The sequence below is a fragment of the Mauremys reevesii genome, linkage group 10 (assembly GCF_016161935.1).
Source record: "Mauremys reevesii isolate NIE-2019 linkage group 10, ASM1616193v1, whole genome shotgun sequence".
NCBI lineage: Eukaryota > Metazoa > Chordata > Testudines > Geoemydidae > Mauremys > Mauremys reevesii.
Genome location: NC_052632.1, coordinates 76,665,587 through 76,677,741, shown reverse-complemented (window position 1 = coordinate 76,677,741; position 12,155 = coordinate 76,665,587). Strand labels below are relative to the sequence as shown.

General features: G+C 45.7%; 1 protein-coding gene across 11 annotated transcripts in view; it reads left to right on the top strand.

The window, feature by feature from the left end:
* The first annotated feature begins 1,496 nt into the window (after positions 1-1,496).
* RNF216 (ring finger protein 216) overlaps positions 1,497-12,155 on the top strand; it is a 114,091-nt gene continuing 103,432 nt past the window's right edge. For 5 of the 11 annotated variants that reach the window (XR_005585463.1, XM_039491421.1, XM_039491411.1 and 2 more), the window contains exon 1: positions 1,497-1,619. The gene's annotated coding sequence lies outside the window, so the exon portion shown is untranslated. Of the gene's footprint in view, positions 1,620-2,610; positions 2,695-9,457; positions 9,577-10,023; positions 10,130-10,345; positions 10,403-12,155 lie in introns of those variants that run through there. The other 6 variants (XM_039491418.1, XM_039491417.1, XM_039491412.1 and 3 more) reach the window with 5 other exon arrangements.

Genomic DNA, 12,155 nt, shown 5'->3' with positions numbered 1-12,155 from the left:
AGCTAATTCAGAATCACCTTCAGCTTAGAGTTAAAAGTTACCTACTAGTTAGTGTTGTTTTTTACTTTATTGTAGCAATGCCATTTGCTATGAATTTCCATGGTTGATATTAATAATGACTAGCCCTTATATAGCGCTTTTCCTCAGTAGATTGCAAAGCGTTTTATAGCGGTCAGTATTAATCCCTTTTACAGATTAAAAGATGGAGGTACCGAGCGGTGGAGTGACTTGCTCAAGCTCACCCTGGGAAGGGAATGGGATGGAGTGGGGGCAGAAAAGAGGAAAGGGAAAGGGGATGGGATGGGATGGGGGGGAGGAAGACTGGAGCTCAGAGGATGGAATGGAACAGAACTGTATTATTTCACTAGTGTATTGACCTCCTAGAAACTGATTGCTCCTCTTTTTAGTTTTATTTTCTTTGATCTTTATTACCTGACATAAGATCACCATCTTCAGTTGTTTTAAAGTCACTGTGATTTACCCCTGTATTGTACTGTTTCAGTAAGCACACACTACTATAATACAGTAGTTATATTGACGTTTGTATTGTTTTCATAGGAGTAGATATGATCACTCCTAGCCAGTCCAGTGTCTCAAAGGGAACAGCCCCTCAGATGGTTACGACAGGTCTGGGTGGTTGAGACAAAGGACTGGCACCCAGCCGAACCTCCATTCAACTAGGAACTGAACCTCTGTTCAGTGGGGGTGAAACTCAAAGGGCTGCCAGGGCATGAGGGCTAGGTACCACCTTGAGGATGAAAGCAGCAGAGAGTCCTGTGGCACCTTTATAAACTAACAGACGTATTGGAGCATGAGCTTTTGTGGGTGAATACCCACTACGTCGGATGTGAGGATGAGGTGAGTCATGGGTCTTGAGCACCTGCTGACCATTACTGCAAATGTTTCTGTCCTTGTATCTCAGGTGGGTATATCTGGATCTTGCAGGCATCCTGGCCCCTGTTACGAAGAGGAAATTTATGGTACATTTGAAGACCATTCAGGGGCCCGTGTCAGCCTCATCCGGGCTCTGCTGGCCAGATCAGCCCTGACCAGCTCGAAGCCATGAGGCCAGCCTGCCCCTGCATGCCCTGGCCACCTGGGCTCGGCCATCCAGGCTCCAGGCCTGCCCTCGCCCCATGCTCCCGCTTCACCCCAGGATGGCCCGTCACCTGGAGCTCGGCCATCCCACCCCATGGCTGGGCTCTGTTCTCCAGCCCCATTCCCCACTCGTGCTGGGCCCCCAGGGCTGTACTGGGGTGTGGCTCTTCTCCCACCCCCTTCCAGCCCGGGTCTGCCCCGCCCGGCGCCTCTGAATCCCTCCCCCCAAAATCCATCCCGGGCCTTCGGGCCCCTCAGCTAGGGGAGGTGCGGGAGGACCAGCCCGAGCCATCTCTATGGTGCGCTCCCGGAGACGGGCCCCTCCCCGTGTCCTCTCCTCTCCTCTCCTCTCTATGGTGGGGGGGAGGCGCGGTCACGTGGCGCGGCCAGGCGGCGCAGGCGCAGCGCGGGCCGGAAGGAGGCAAGGAGCCTGCCTGGCCGCGGCGGCTAAATGAAGCGGGGTTCGGGGGAGGCGAGGGTCAGACGGAGCGGCCCAGGGGGAGGCGGAGCGGCCAGGGCTGGTGAGTAACCCCCGCCGCTGGGCAGGGCCTGGCCCTGGCGGCTCGGGCTGGGCTCCCCTCCGCCCCCCCCCGCCGGGCGTCCACCCCCCCCGACCCCCCAGCTCCCCCCACCCGGGGGGACGCGCCAGGGCTGGGCCCAGAGCAGGGGCGGCGGCGGCCTGGGTTCCATGCCCGGCGCTGCCCCTGGCTCGCCCTGTGACCTTGGCCAAGGCCCGCCCGCCCGCCCGCGGGCAGGGGAAGGAGGCGCTGTCTCCTGGCGGGGCCCGAGCCCCGGGGGTGCGGCAGGGCAGAGTTACTGCGGCGGTGGGTGTGTTGCCTTCGGGGCCGGAGCTGCCAGCGGCTGGGGGGGTCACAGCCTTGCTAGCCCGGCCCGCGTGGGGAGCCGCCTCCTCCTCCTCGCTGTGTAGCGCGTCTGTAATAGACGCGGTGCCCCTCAGCAGGGACAGGACCTGCTCGTTCGCCTCCAAGCCCGGAGACCCGAGACGCTGCTCCGGCTCCAGTCGCTGAGGCGAATTGGCTGTAGCGCCTCCGGTCTGTGACTGTTGTCCGCCTGTAACCCCGCCGGCGGCATGAACCGAGCTCAGAGCCCCTCTGGCCACGGGCCGCTTTGCCCAGCCTCGCCTCGGCTAGGCCGTGCTGCCTGTTTACCTTCGGAAGCACTGGAGCAGCACGCCAGGGTCGGGCCTGGAACAGCTCACAGAAGTGCCCGACGGTCGCCTCCCCTTCTCGCCTCACTTCCTGTCGTGGAACCGACGCTTCGGGCTGAGTAGGAAGCTTGGGGGTTAAAGGAGCTTCTATTTTGAACAACAAAACCTGACTGCTCCTTGGGGCTCTCATTTAAAGGGAGCCATTGGTTCAAATGCCAGCTCCATGAGTGAGCGCAGTTGTGGAAGTGAAGTGCCAAGTGGTATGAGACACAAGCAGCCCTGCCACATGGTAATCGATGATACCATGGTGAAAATGATTGTGTGTGGCCTGTGCTAGCAACTGCAGAAAAGTTACCATTGGAACTACATCTCGTGTAGACAAATGATTGTGGGCAAGGGCAAGGTTTCAAAAGAGTCACATTCCCAAGGTAACTTGAAGCTTTGTATTTTAAAGTCCGACCCTTCTTTAGTTGGTACCTAAAGCAGTGAAAATTGGAACTAGACTTATAACTGATTTCCAGCAGGAATGAGGGAGAACAGTTTTCAAAAATGCATCTATACTATGGTATATTTAATCTGGTATATTATAACGCTGCCGTTTTTAGAGTGTAAGCTTTTCAGGATTATACCTCTTGTGTTGGTACAGCACTGAAGACACTGTTGGTGTTTCTGGAAAGCAGTAATATAGGTTTGCCAGCTTTACTACTGTGAGCCATCTTTCTTAGGAGTTCTGCAGCAGATTTTGCAAAAATGCTAATGACAGTTGGGCACTTTCCTGTCACTTGTGCCTTTTGAAAACCCCCCACCTTAATGCCTGTCTCTCTTCACTTGTATCCAGTAAATGTCTGAAAAGTGGCATGTGCTGAGACTAGATGTAGATTAGCTTCAATCTTGGTTTTTTTAATAAATCTTAAAATAGATCTGCCTACAGTACAAAAAATTACAGTCCATTTTTCTCTTCAGCTTTTTTATTGTTTGTCAAAACTGGGTGAAATTTCAACTTTTTAAACAAAGTTTTGTGTCTTACTCATCAATCTGATACGTTTTGGGTTTTTTATGTAAAATGAGAAGTATGTTCATCCACACTCACTTTCTTTACTAGAAGTAAGAGTGAAATACTACAGGGCTATGACTTAATTTATTGCTGTCTTTCACCAGGACTCTTTCAAGTAGGTGGTGGTCATGTTTCTGAATGTTTCTTCTCTGATCCAAATAGCTGCAATAGTTAGCTTGATAGCTGAAAGAAGCTGATGATCTTCATGCCAAAATGAAGCAATTTGCCTCTGTTTTCATGTCTTTCTTAACTCTTTCCCCATCTTAGAGTCTTGGTTCTTTAAGTGTTCTCCGTTCAGTGGTTCCTACCCTTCCTCAGATACTGCAGTGTGTAGAAGCTTGACAGTCATAGCTAGGTCCCTACCAAATTTACAGCCATGAAAAACACATCATGGACTGTGAAAGCTGGTCTCTCCCCATGAAATCTGGTCTTGTGTGCTTTTACCCTATACAATACAGATTTCACAGGGGAGATCAGAGTTTCTCAAATTGGGGGTCCTGCCCCAAAAGGGAGTGGGGGGGGCAGTGTCACAAGGTTATTTTAGGGGGGTCGCGGTATTGCCACCCTTACTTTTGCACTGCCTTTAGATTTGGGTGGCCAGAGAGTGGTGGCTGTTGGCCAGGCGCCCAGCTCTGAAGGCCACGCCATGCCAGCAGCAGTGCAGAAGTAAGGGTGGCCATACCATACCATGCCATCCTTACTTCTGTGCTGCTACTAGCTCTGCCTTCAGAGCTGAGCTCCCAGCCAGCAACCACCGCCACTCTCCAGCTGCCCAGCTCTGAAGGCAGTGCTGACTCCTGCAGCAACGCAGAAGTAAGGGTAGCAGTACCGCAACCCCGCTACAATAACGTTGCAACCCCCTCAGAACTCCTTTTTGGGTCAGGGCCTCTACAATTACAACACCGTGAAAATTTCAGATTTAAAGAGCTGAAATAATGAAATTTACTATTTTAAAAATCCTATGACTGTGAAAATGACTAGAATGGGCTATGAATTTGGTATGGTCCTAGTCATAGCTCTCTGGGAGAAGATGGGCCTCAATGGCTAGAGAGAGCAACAAGATATATCTTAAGCCCCTGCCTAGAAGGCTGTCTCTTATGCCTCACTCTGCTGGTGGAGGAACTGGTGTCTGTACTTTCCCTTTTGTCCCCTGGAATCTTCAGTAGCTGTGTGGGAACAGAATGGATATCCACTGACTCAAATCTTTGGCTGCTGCTCTTAAACAGTTGTATAGTGCCATGTGGGGAAGGAAGGGGAAGGGTACTAGCTGCAGGACAGGATCCTTATTCTGTGGCAATAGTAAAACTGCAGGGCCAACTTTAATGATGTTACCCCCTGCAATACTATAGTCAATGTGAAAATTCCGTCTGTAGTACTGTTGCTATGCAAAATCCTGCTTACTTCAGTGGGCCTTTCCGTATTACATAATAAACATCTTAATGGGTTTTATTTGCTGGGTGTCTGCATAATGAATAAGGATATGATTTGGTCATAGATTCTGTGACTTTAACAGATCTCCATGACTACTTTGGCTCTGGCTTCAGCCCCACACATGACAGGGTTCAGGCTGTCAGCCCCACGCATGGCAGGGCTTAGGCTTCCGTTATTTATTGTTCATTGCCTGCGTCCTGTCTGTGACATTTATAAAAATACCCATGACAACATCTTAGCCTTAATAATGAGACTAGATATTGACAAGCCGTTCTGCTCAACAGGAGGTTACAAACACTTGGCAAAAGATTCGGACCCATTTTCAGTGGAAGAACTGTAATGGCTTGGTTCAGTCCATACTGTGTAGTGATGCTGCCCTCCACTGTTGATGCAAAGCATTATTTAAAGTCTTTTTTGTGAGTGGTATATGATTTTTGGTCAAGCTGATCACTGTTATGCAGCTAAATAAATGAGTGCAAGTGGGTGCTTTTAAAAGTGTGGGGGGGGGGGTGAGGAAGGGTGGGATGTATTATTGCTTACAACAGGGCATTATTACTATTTATTTATTGTAACGCCTTGGTTGTCATCCATGACTAGGGTTCCTTTGTGCTAGGTGCTTATGAACACAGAACAAAGAGCCTGTGACTTGCTTTCCATCTTAGCCTTGGTCTACACTGGGGGGGTGGGGGGGGGAATCGATCTAAGTTACGCAACTTCAGCTCTTCCCTGTGGTGAGTCATCTGCTGCCACTCCCCCATCGTGGTGGTGGAGTACAGGAGTTGATGGGAGAGTGCTCAGGGATTGATTTATCATGTCTAGATTAGACATGTTAAATCAACCCTGCTGGATCGATTGCAGCCCGCCCATCCAGCCGGTAGTGTGGACATACCCTTAGACTTATATTTCAGAAACTCTTTTGGTGCTATAAATTCCACAACAGGCTGATGCAGTGTCTTGTTTGGAAATGGGGTGGGTGCTAGAATGGTGTTTGACAGACATGGCCGATAGTCTCATGTTTAGTACTGTCTTGTAGTTGGACATAGAGACTATTATAATGTACAGTGTAAGTGGCAAAAGTAGATGACTTGTATTAGGGTTAAAATAACTGATATTGAAGGATGAGTTAGAGAAACAACTGAAAGGATACAGGAAGTGTTGCAAAGTGGCCAGTAGCTGATTAAAAAAAATAAACAGCACAAACACCAAAGTAGAGAGGAAGTGAGGCCTTGTTGGTGTTTTCAGAGTCTGGAAGAAACTCCCATTCATTAGTTTGAAATGTGCATCTAGACAAATACTCTTGACATTTTGAGCAGCTTTCAGTGTAATAGTGCAGGCTAACTCCTGTACGCTAATGGGTTTCAGTGCTTGCAGTAGGCTGCATTCTTTTCAGGGGACTTGGAACTGTGCTAAATATTTCTCCAGTCAGAAATGTGTTGCATGTGGACTCCATCTGGAAACCTTTTAAGTTTTGGCTTAAATGAGAAGTCAGAAAAGTGGACTTGTGTTGTGAAATCATGTTAGACTTTCTCCTCCAGGCAACTAACAAAGATGGGCATTCACTAAACTAATGGCCTTTTGATTGTGGGGGTGGGTGGGTTATGTATTCTGAAGTTGCTACACATAACTTCAGTTACTGTAAATGGGAGTTATACAGACTGATAGATCCCTTGCTATTTACAGTAAGAACATGGGCAGTAGAAGCCATGGAATATACAACCTATTTGGGAAGCTATTTATCTATTAGCCCATGTGATCAAGCTTTAGTTATGTATTGACGTGATAGTTCTTATAGGCTTCAGTGTAGACATAATTCATTGGGTCAGCTGCCTCCTGATGACAAGTATCTATCTGTAATACTAATTTGAAAAACTAACTCAACTGAGAACTACAGTAAAATGTTAAGCAGCTGGCTGAAACTGATGAGCAAAGAAATGTACAGTTAATATGTTCAGGTTATCCATAACTTGCCATGTTTCCTGAAGTATTGCATCATAGAGAATATGGAATGCTTTACGTGGATCTGAGTCACAGATGCGGAGCTGAAATTACCTTGTTTTCAGTTGTTGGAACTCTTGCATTGCTCTTATAGAATTCTGGCTTCCATGCTGATTTATCTTGCAATATCTTAAGTGTGGAATTTTCAGACTGATCACTCGTCCCAGTCCAATATCTAGAAAGGCGTACTGGTCCTGAAAACTTGATAGTGATCAGCCCAAGTTTCTAACCCATTCCAATTATGAAAGATTCAGTGTTTTTGCTGCACTGAATGTTAACTATTTTTAAAGGACAGTTAATATTTGTACCTGTCAGGGTTCCCTCTCCTAGGCTGTTTTCTGTGCTGTTGACACACTAACTCCTCTTGTTTCCGCATGCAAGAGGCATTATAAATGCCCATTTAAATGGAGAAAGTATTGAATTTAGGGAATAAATTACAAATTACACTGAGGCATGATGCTCCTATGTCTGTTTCTGTCTCCTGCCAAGATAGCTAGCTTCAGACAGCTGGCATACAGGGTCAGTCTTCTGCTAAGAGAGGCACTTGAAGGTGGTTGTGAGAATGAGAGGTGGTTAATGGGGGGTGGCAGAGCTAGTACTGCAACGGTTCAGCTGGGTTATTCTCTTTAAGAGTTCTCTAATTGCACTGCTCAGCCAGGGGAAATGTAAATTGAGCATGGGTTCTGGCCTCTGTCTTCATGAAAATCTGACATTTCAGTGTCCGTGATGCTTGTCAGTCATGTTAAGGCAGTTTTTACGGTTTGTCATTGTCATTATTTATAACCTGAACTGTAAGAAAGGTGATAAGTCAAAGGTGTGTAGCCAGCTGCTTGGGCTCTGAAGATCATTGTGATGTATGATACTTTAAGTTGGTTTCTGAAGACAGGCACTGTATTACTCATTCTCATTCACACCAACTTCTCACCTCTGTAGGTTGGCTGAGCAACTGTAGTCCAAAACAAGTTTTTGGTGAATTAACATTTGTTTTGATAAGATTTTAACAAAGGTCTGTAGAGGTCTGACTTGATGCTTCTGTGCACTATAATTCAGAAACCTGTCTACCTACTATAGATTCCATCCATTCATTCTTTGAATCACATGTGATAAGAAACTTTACAGCAAAGTGACTTCCAGTAAACCTAGTCTGTTTTTGTAGCACCTGCTATTGGAGGACCTGAAAGTGCTTTATAAACACTAACAAATTCTCAGTACTGGAAGGTGGCCAGTATTGTTCCCATTTCTCAGTCAGAGGCAAGTGAGACACAAGTTGTGACTTCCCAAAGGCAACGAAAAACCATTGCAGAGCTGGAAATTGAACTTAGCCACTAGGTAACATTCCTAAGAAGAACTGATTCACTTTTGGTTTTGATGTGAGAGAAAAATAACAGCTCTCCAGTGCTTCTTGCAGGTCACTTTTGCTTAATAAGGTACATAAAGACTAACACTGAACCAGGATTTGAAAACATGCATTTACCCAGGCTCTAATACAAAACTTTCCCTGGTGGTGAAGTGTGTTAAGCTGGCTACCTCAGTGAAACTGACAAACTCTAATGTTCACAACTACATGCAGCAGAACAGGGAAGCTGACCAGAGAGTTGTCAACCTCAGTCTTCTGTTTCAAAGGACTCCTGCAATTTTTTTTTTTTGTGGGGAGGTGGGACGGAGAAGAGGAGGCAGCTGCAGCTGTGTAACTGAAAGGGAGAAAAATAAATATTCCCTTCCCTTTTTCCCCCCCTACACAGAGAACCTGCAGCTGCGTAAGATTTTCTATTCTGCTGCTGCTTGTAGGGTTTTCAGCAGCAGATGAGGGAAACTGGCAAGATTCATAGGTTTTTAACCGTGTTCTGTAGCAGAGCTAAAGTCCCATCTACAGCATACATTGGAATTGTAGTGTAGTGGGTCAGGCTAAACTGTGTAGTAATGGGTATCACTTTTGATCAGTTATAGTATAAGTAGGCTTGCAATTATTAGAATGTAGTCTTACCACATCAACAGAGCACTCAACAGATTTTGTTTTTTATTTATGGCTCTGCTTACTGCGCCATACAGGTACTATGCTGTTTGATGAAGTACAATTATAATCCCCTTGCAGTATTTTTGCACTTTACTAGATGAAAACATATTCCATTTGACATTTCAGATGTGTGAGACTGAGAGGTGTGGGGTTCAAAAACAAAGGCAAAAGAAATAATTTGTCCAAACCAAATTTGCACAGGCTGCAGCCAAACCTTCTTAGCTTCATCAGTAGTGACCCTTATATTTGCAGAGATTTATTTTTGACTAGATGAAACTGCTGGATTCTAACTGGTGGTCTAAATGTCATCTGTAGAACTGAAACACAGATGTGTAATGCCTGCCTTCAAAGCGTTTTAGCCTGTCAGCAGAGAATTCATTTTGTCTTTATGGGCTTTTTAATTAGTGGTAGAGTACATAAAGCAGAGAGACCTCAGAAAAGCATAGGGTAAAATACAGAACTCTTCTGAGATGAGCCACTAGCTAGTTATCCTTATTTCAGTTCTGAGTAAGGATGTGAAATCCTATGTCTTTTTCATATATGAGTACATGTGCTTTCAGGTATCTGGACACATACTAATTAAAAAACAATCAAATACCCCACTCCCCACCCCCCTAAGTGGCCTCTCTCATGTGACAGGGCTGAAGCTGGTCCAGGGGCTGCCAGAATCCTGCCTGCCAGCTGTTCTCTCCGCTTATGAGAACATGCAATCATGGCTTCTCCCGAGCAGAGATGAGTTGAGGGCAGAGAACAGAAGGACCATTGCACAATAAAACAAAACACACTTGCCAAAAAGAGGCCTCACAATCCGTTCTTGTGAGTATCTAATAATTAGGAATCCTAAGCGCTTGAATGAACACTAATAAATTCAGATTGCTATTCCAACAAGATTACCTCTGACCAACTTTTTAGGTACAGCACATCATTTGTGTGTACTTCTCCTCCAAATATCAGTACAGTGTGAAATACAAGGTGATCATTAGGTCACTAGATACTTAAAGGCTTGTCTTCATTGCAGAGTTAACTTAAGCTCTTACTCAGGTGTTGCCTGTAATCAGACTCCCATTTGCACACACAGAAAATCTCAGTTGATAGTGGTATTTTACACCTGAGCTAGCTGGCCCTTTCTGGGTAAAAAGCCAGTGTGCTGTAAGCACTTGGGCTGGTAACCAGCCCATTTTATAGTTTCATGGTTTAGCCTGCATTAAAAGTAGTAATAATCCTCCAGTGCCTTCCCATAATTCCCCCAGGTGCCCAGAAGGAAAGACAAGTTCTCCTACAATTCACTGGAAAAGAATTTGAGTGGCTCACTTGCTGCAGTGTGAAGAACTATAGGATATGCCTTCAGAAATCCCAGTGCCTCACATGGGTGAGTGCAGCACCAGTGTGGAAGCTGTTAAATGGGAATGCTTCAGTATAGCTTTGTAATGTGGCCCCTTGCACCTGAACTAGACCTGTGTTAACTCTGCAATGAAGAGAGATCCTTAAATGGAGGAGTGCTGCCTGGCTGCCCCATCTTCCTCACGGGAGCCAGAAGAACCTCTCCATCAAGATCCCAGTGGCCCCAGCCATGCACAAACACACATTGATGTGTGTTGTGTCAGAGGGAGGATGACAAAACTACAGTGATCCAGCAAAGATGGTAAAAGTAGCAGACAGTTAATTGCTTAAATGTAGAGGTTGCACTTTAAATCTATTTCTGCCAGACCCCCCACAGGTGTGAGACCTTTATGTAACCAGATTTTGGACCATCTCACTCAGAGATGGTCTGGAAGATCCAGCCTCCACCCCAGCAAATAGTTTGCTATAGCTTACCACAATTATACAGATGCTTAAAACACCTGTACCTTGGAGCCTAGATACTGTTGTGACTTGTACAATGTAAAGCTAGCATAACGTGCATTGTGGAGAAGTAGTTCTGCATCGCTGCTAGTAGAAGAGTTTATGAATGCACTATGGTAGATACTACAGTCACTAACAACTCTTGCAACAATTAACTAACTACAATTTTGGTTTGCACGTTTTAGAAAAAAGTACTGTATAACCATATTAGCATGCAACTGATTTTTAAAGGGTCACTACCAACTTAAATCATATGTTGTAAACTAACCTCTCTACTATGTGATTAACAACATTTCTTAAGTTGTTAAATCATTTTAAAATCCTGTTTACTTACCTGTGCCCCTTTTCTGTTGGCTGTAAGAAATGCAAGACAAAAACAATGAAAATAAATTGTCATTTTCACGTAGAGGTCTTTAATACTAGAATGTTTGGGTCTCAAATGCTTCAGGGGAACATTTGCTTGTTCTAAAAACAGCTTTCACTGAACCCTCTTTTTAAAATTACTGTACAGATTGACCCCTGAAACTCTCCTTTCTCTCCCTCAAGATAAGCAGGCCAGCTGCTGCAATAAAAGATCATTGTTACTGAGCCATGCAAAGTCATGCCTTCTACCTCATTTCAAACTGTTCCTGTTAGTGAAGAGTGGGGTATGCTCACTGACTCCAGCTCTTTGAAAGTGAAACTGTTTGTGGTAACTCCAATCATAACACAACATGCACTCCCTTCTCTGTTTGTCCTTAGTGTGACACTCCCTGGTTAGTGCATAACAGATGGATCCATGTCTAAAGCAGATCTTCCTGAGTGCTGCTCGGTGTTCTCTCTCTCTCTCTCTCTCTCTCTCCTGGGTTCTTCAGTTCACTGGGTTCGTTCTCTGCTCAGCTGCTCTACATTTGGAGTACCATGAGAAGCCCTTAAGTTCACTGTGTTACAGCTAGTTTCCCTGCCTCACTTGTCTCCAATTCTGTCTGCTGCTGTCAACTTAAAGTAGCTCTGAGATTCTGGCCTGCACCTGTTGGTTTGGGGCTGATCCCTCCCTTGCAGCTTCTATGAGCTGCTGCTTTTAGCCCTGATTCTTGACAGCAGTTTGCCAGCTGCCTGCATCACTTCATGCTCTTGCTCAGATAGCTAATTCTTGCTCCCAGCTGCAGCATGTTGGGTGGGGTTGGTCCATCCAGAAGCCCTGGATTCTTTCCTATCTCTCTCGCTCCCCCTTAAGAGCCTAGGCTGGAAGCTGGCCAAGCAGCCTTAAGGGCTCTTGAAGATGTGCATCCAAGGTGTTAAACAGGAGTTTAAAAATCACATTTATGGCTGGATTTTTGTACCTATTCTTCTTACAAGTAACACTGAAGATTCCTGAAACTAAGACAAATGAGAGGAAATACTCTGCACTATTTTTACTTTGTGTATTTTAGTACTTTATATACTGGTAGTCTCATTGTGTCCCCTCTGTAGCCAGCCAGTCAGTTTCTCGTGCTCTTTGTGTGGGCCTATTGCACAATGAGGAAGAGAAATGTATTAAAAATAAGAAAGCAATGTCAAATAAGTTGGCTGTT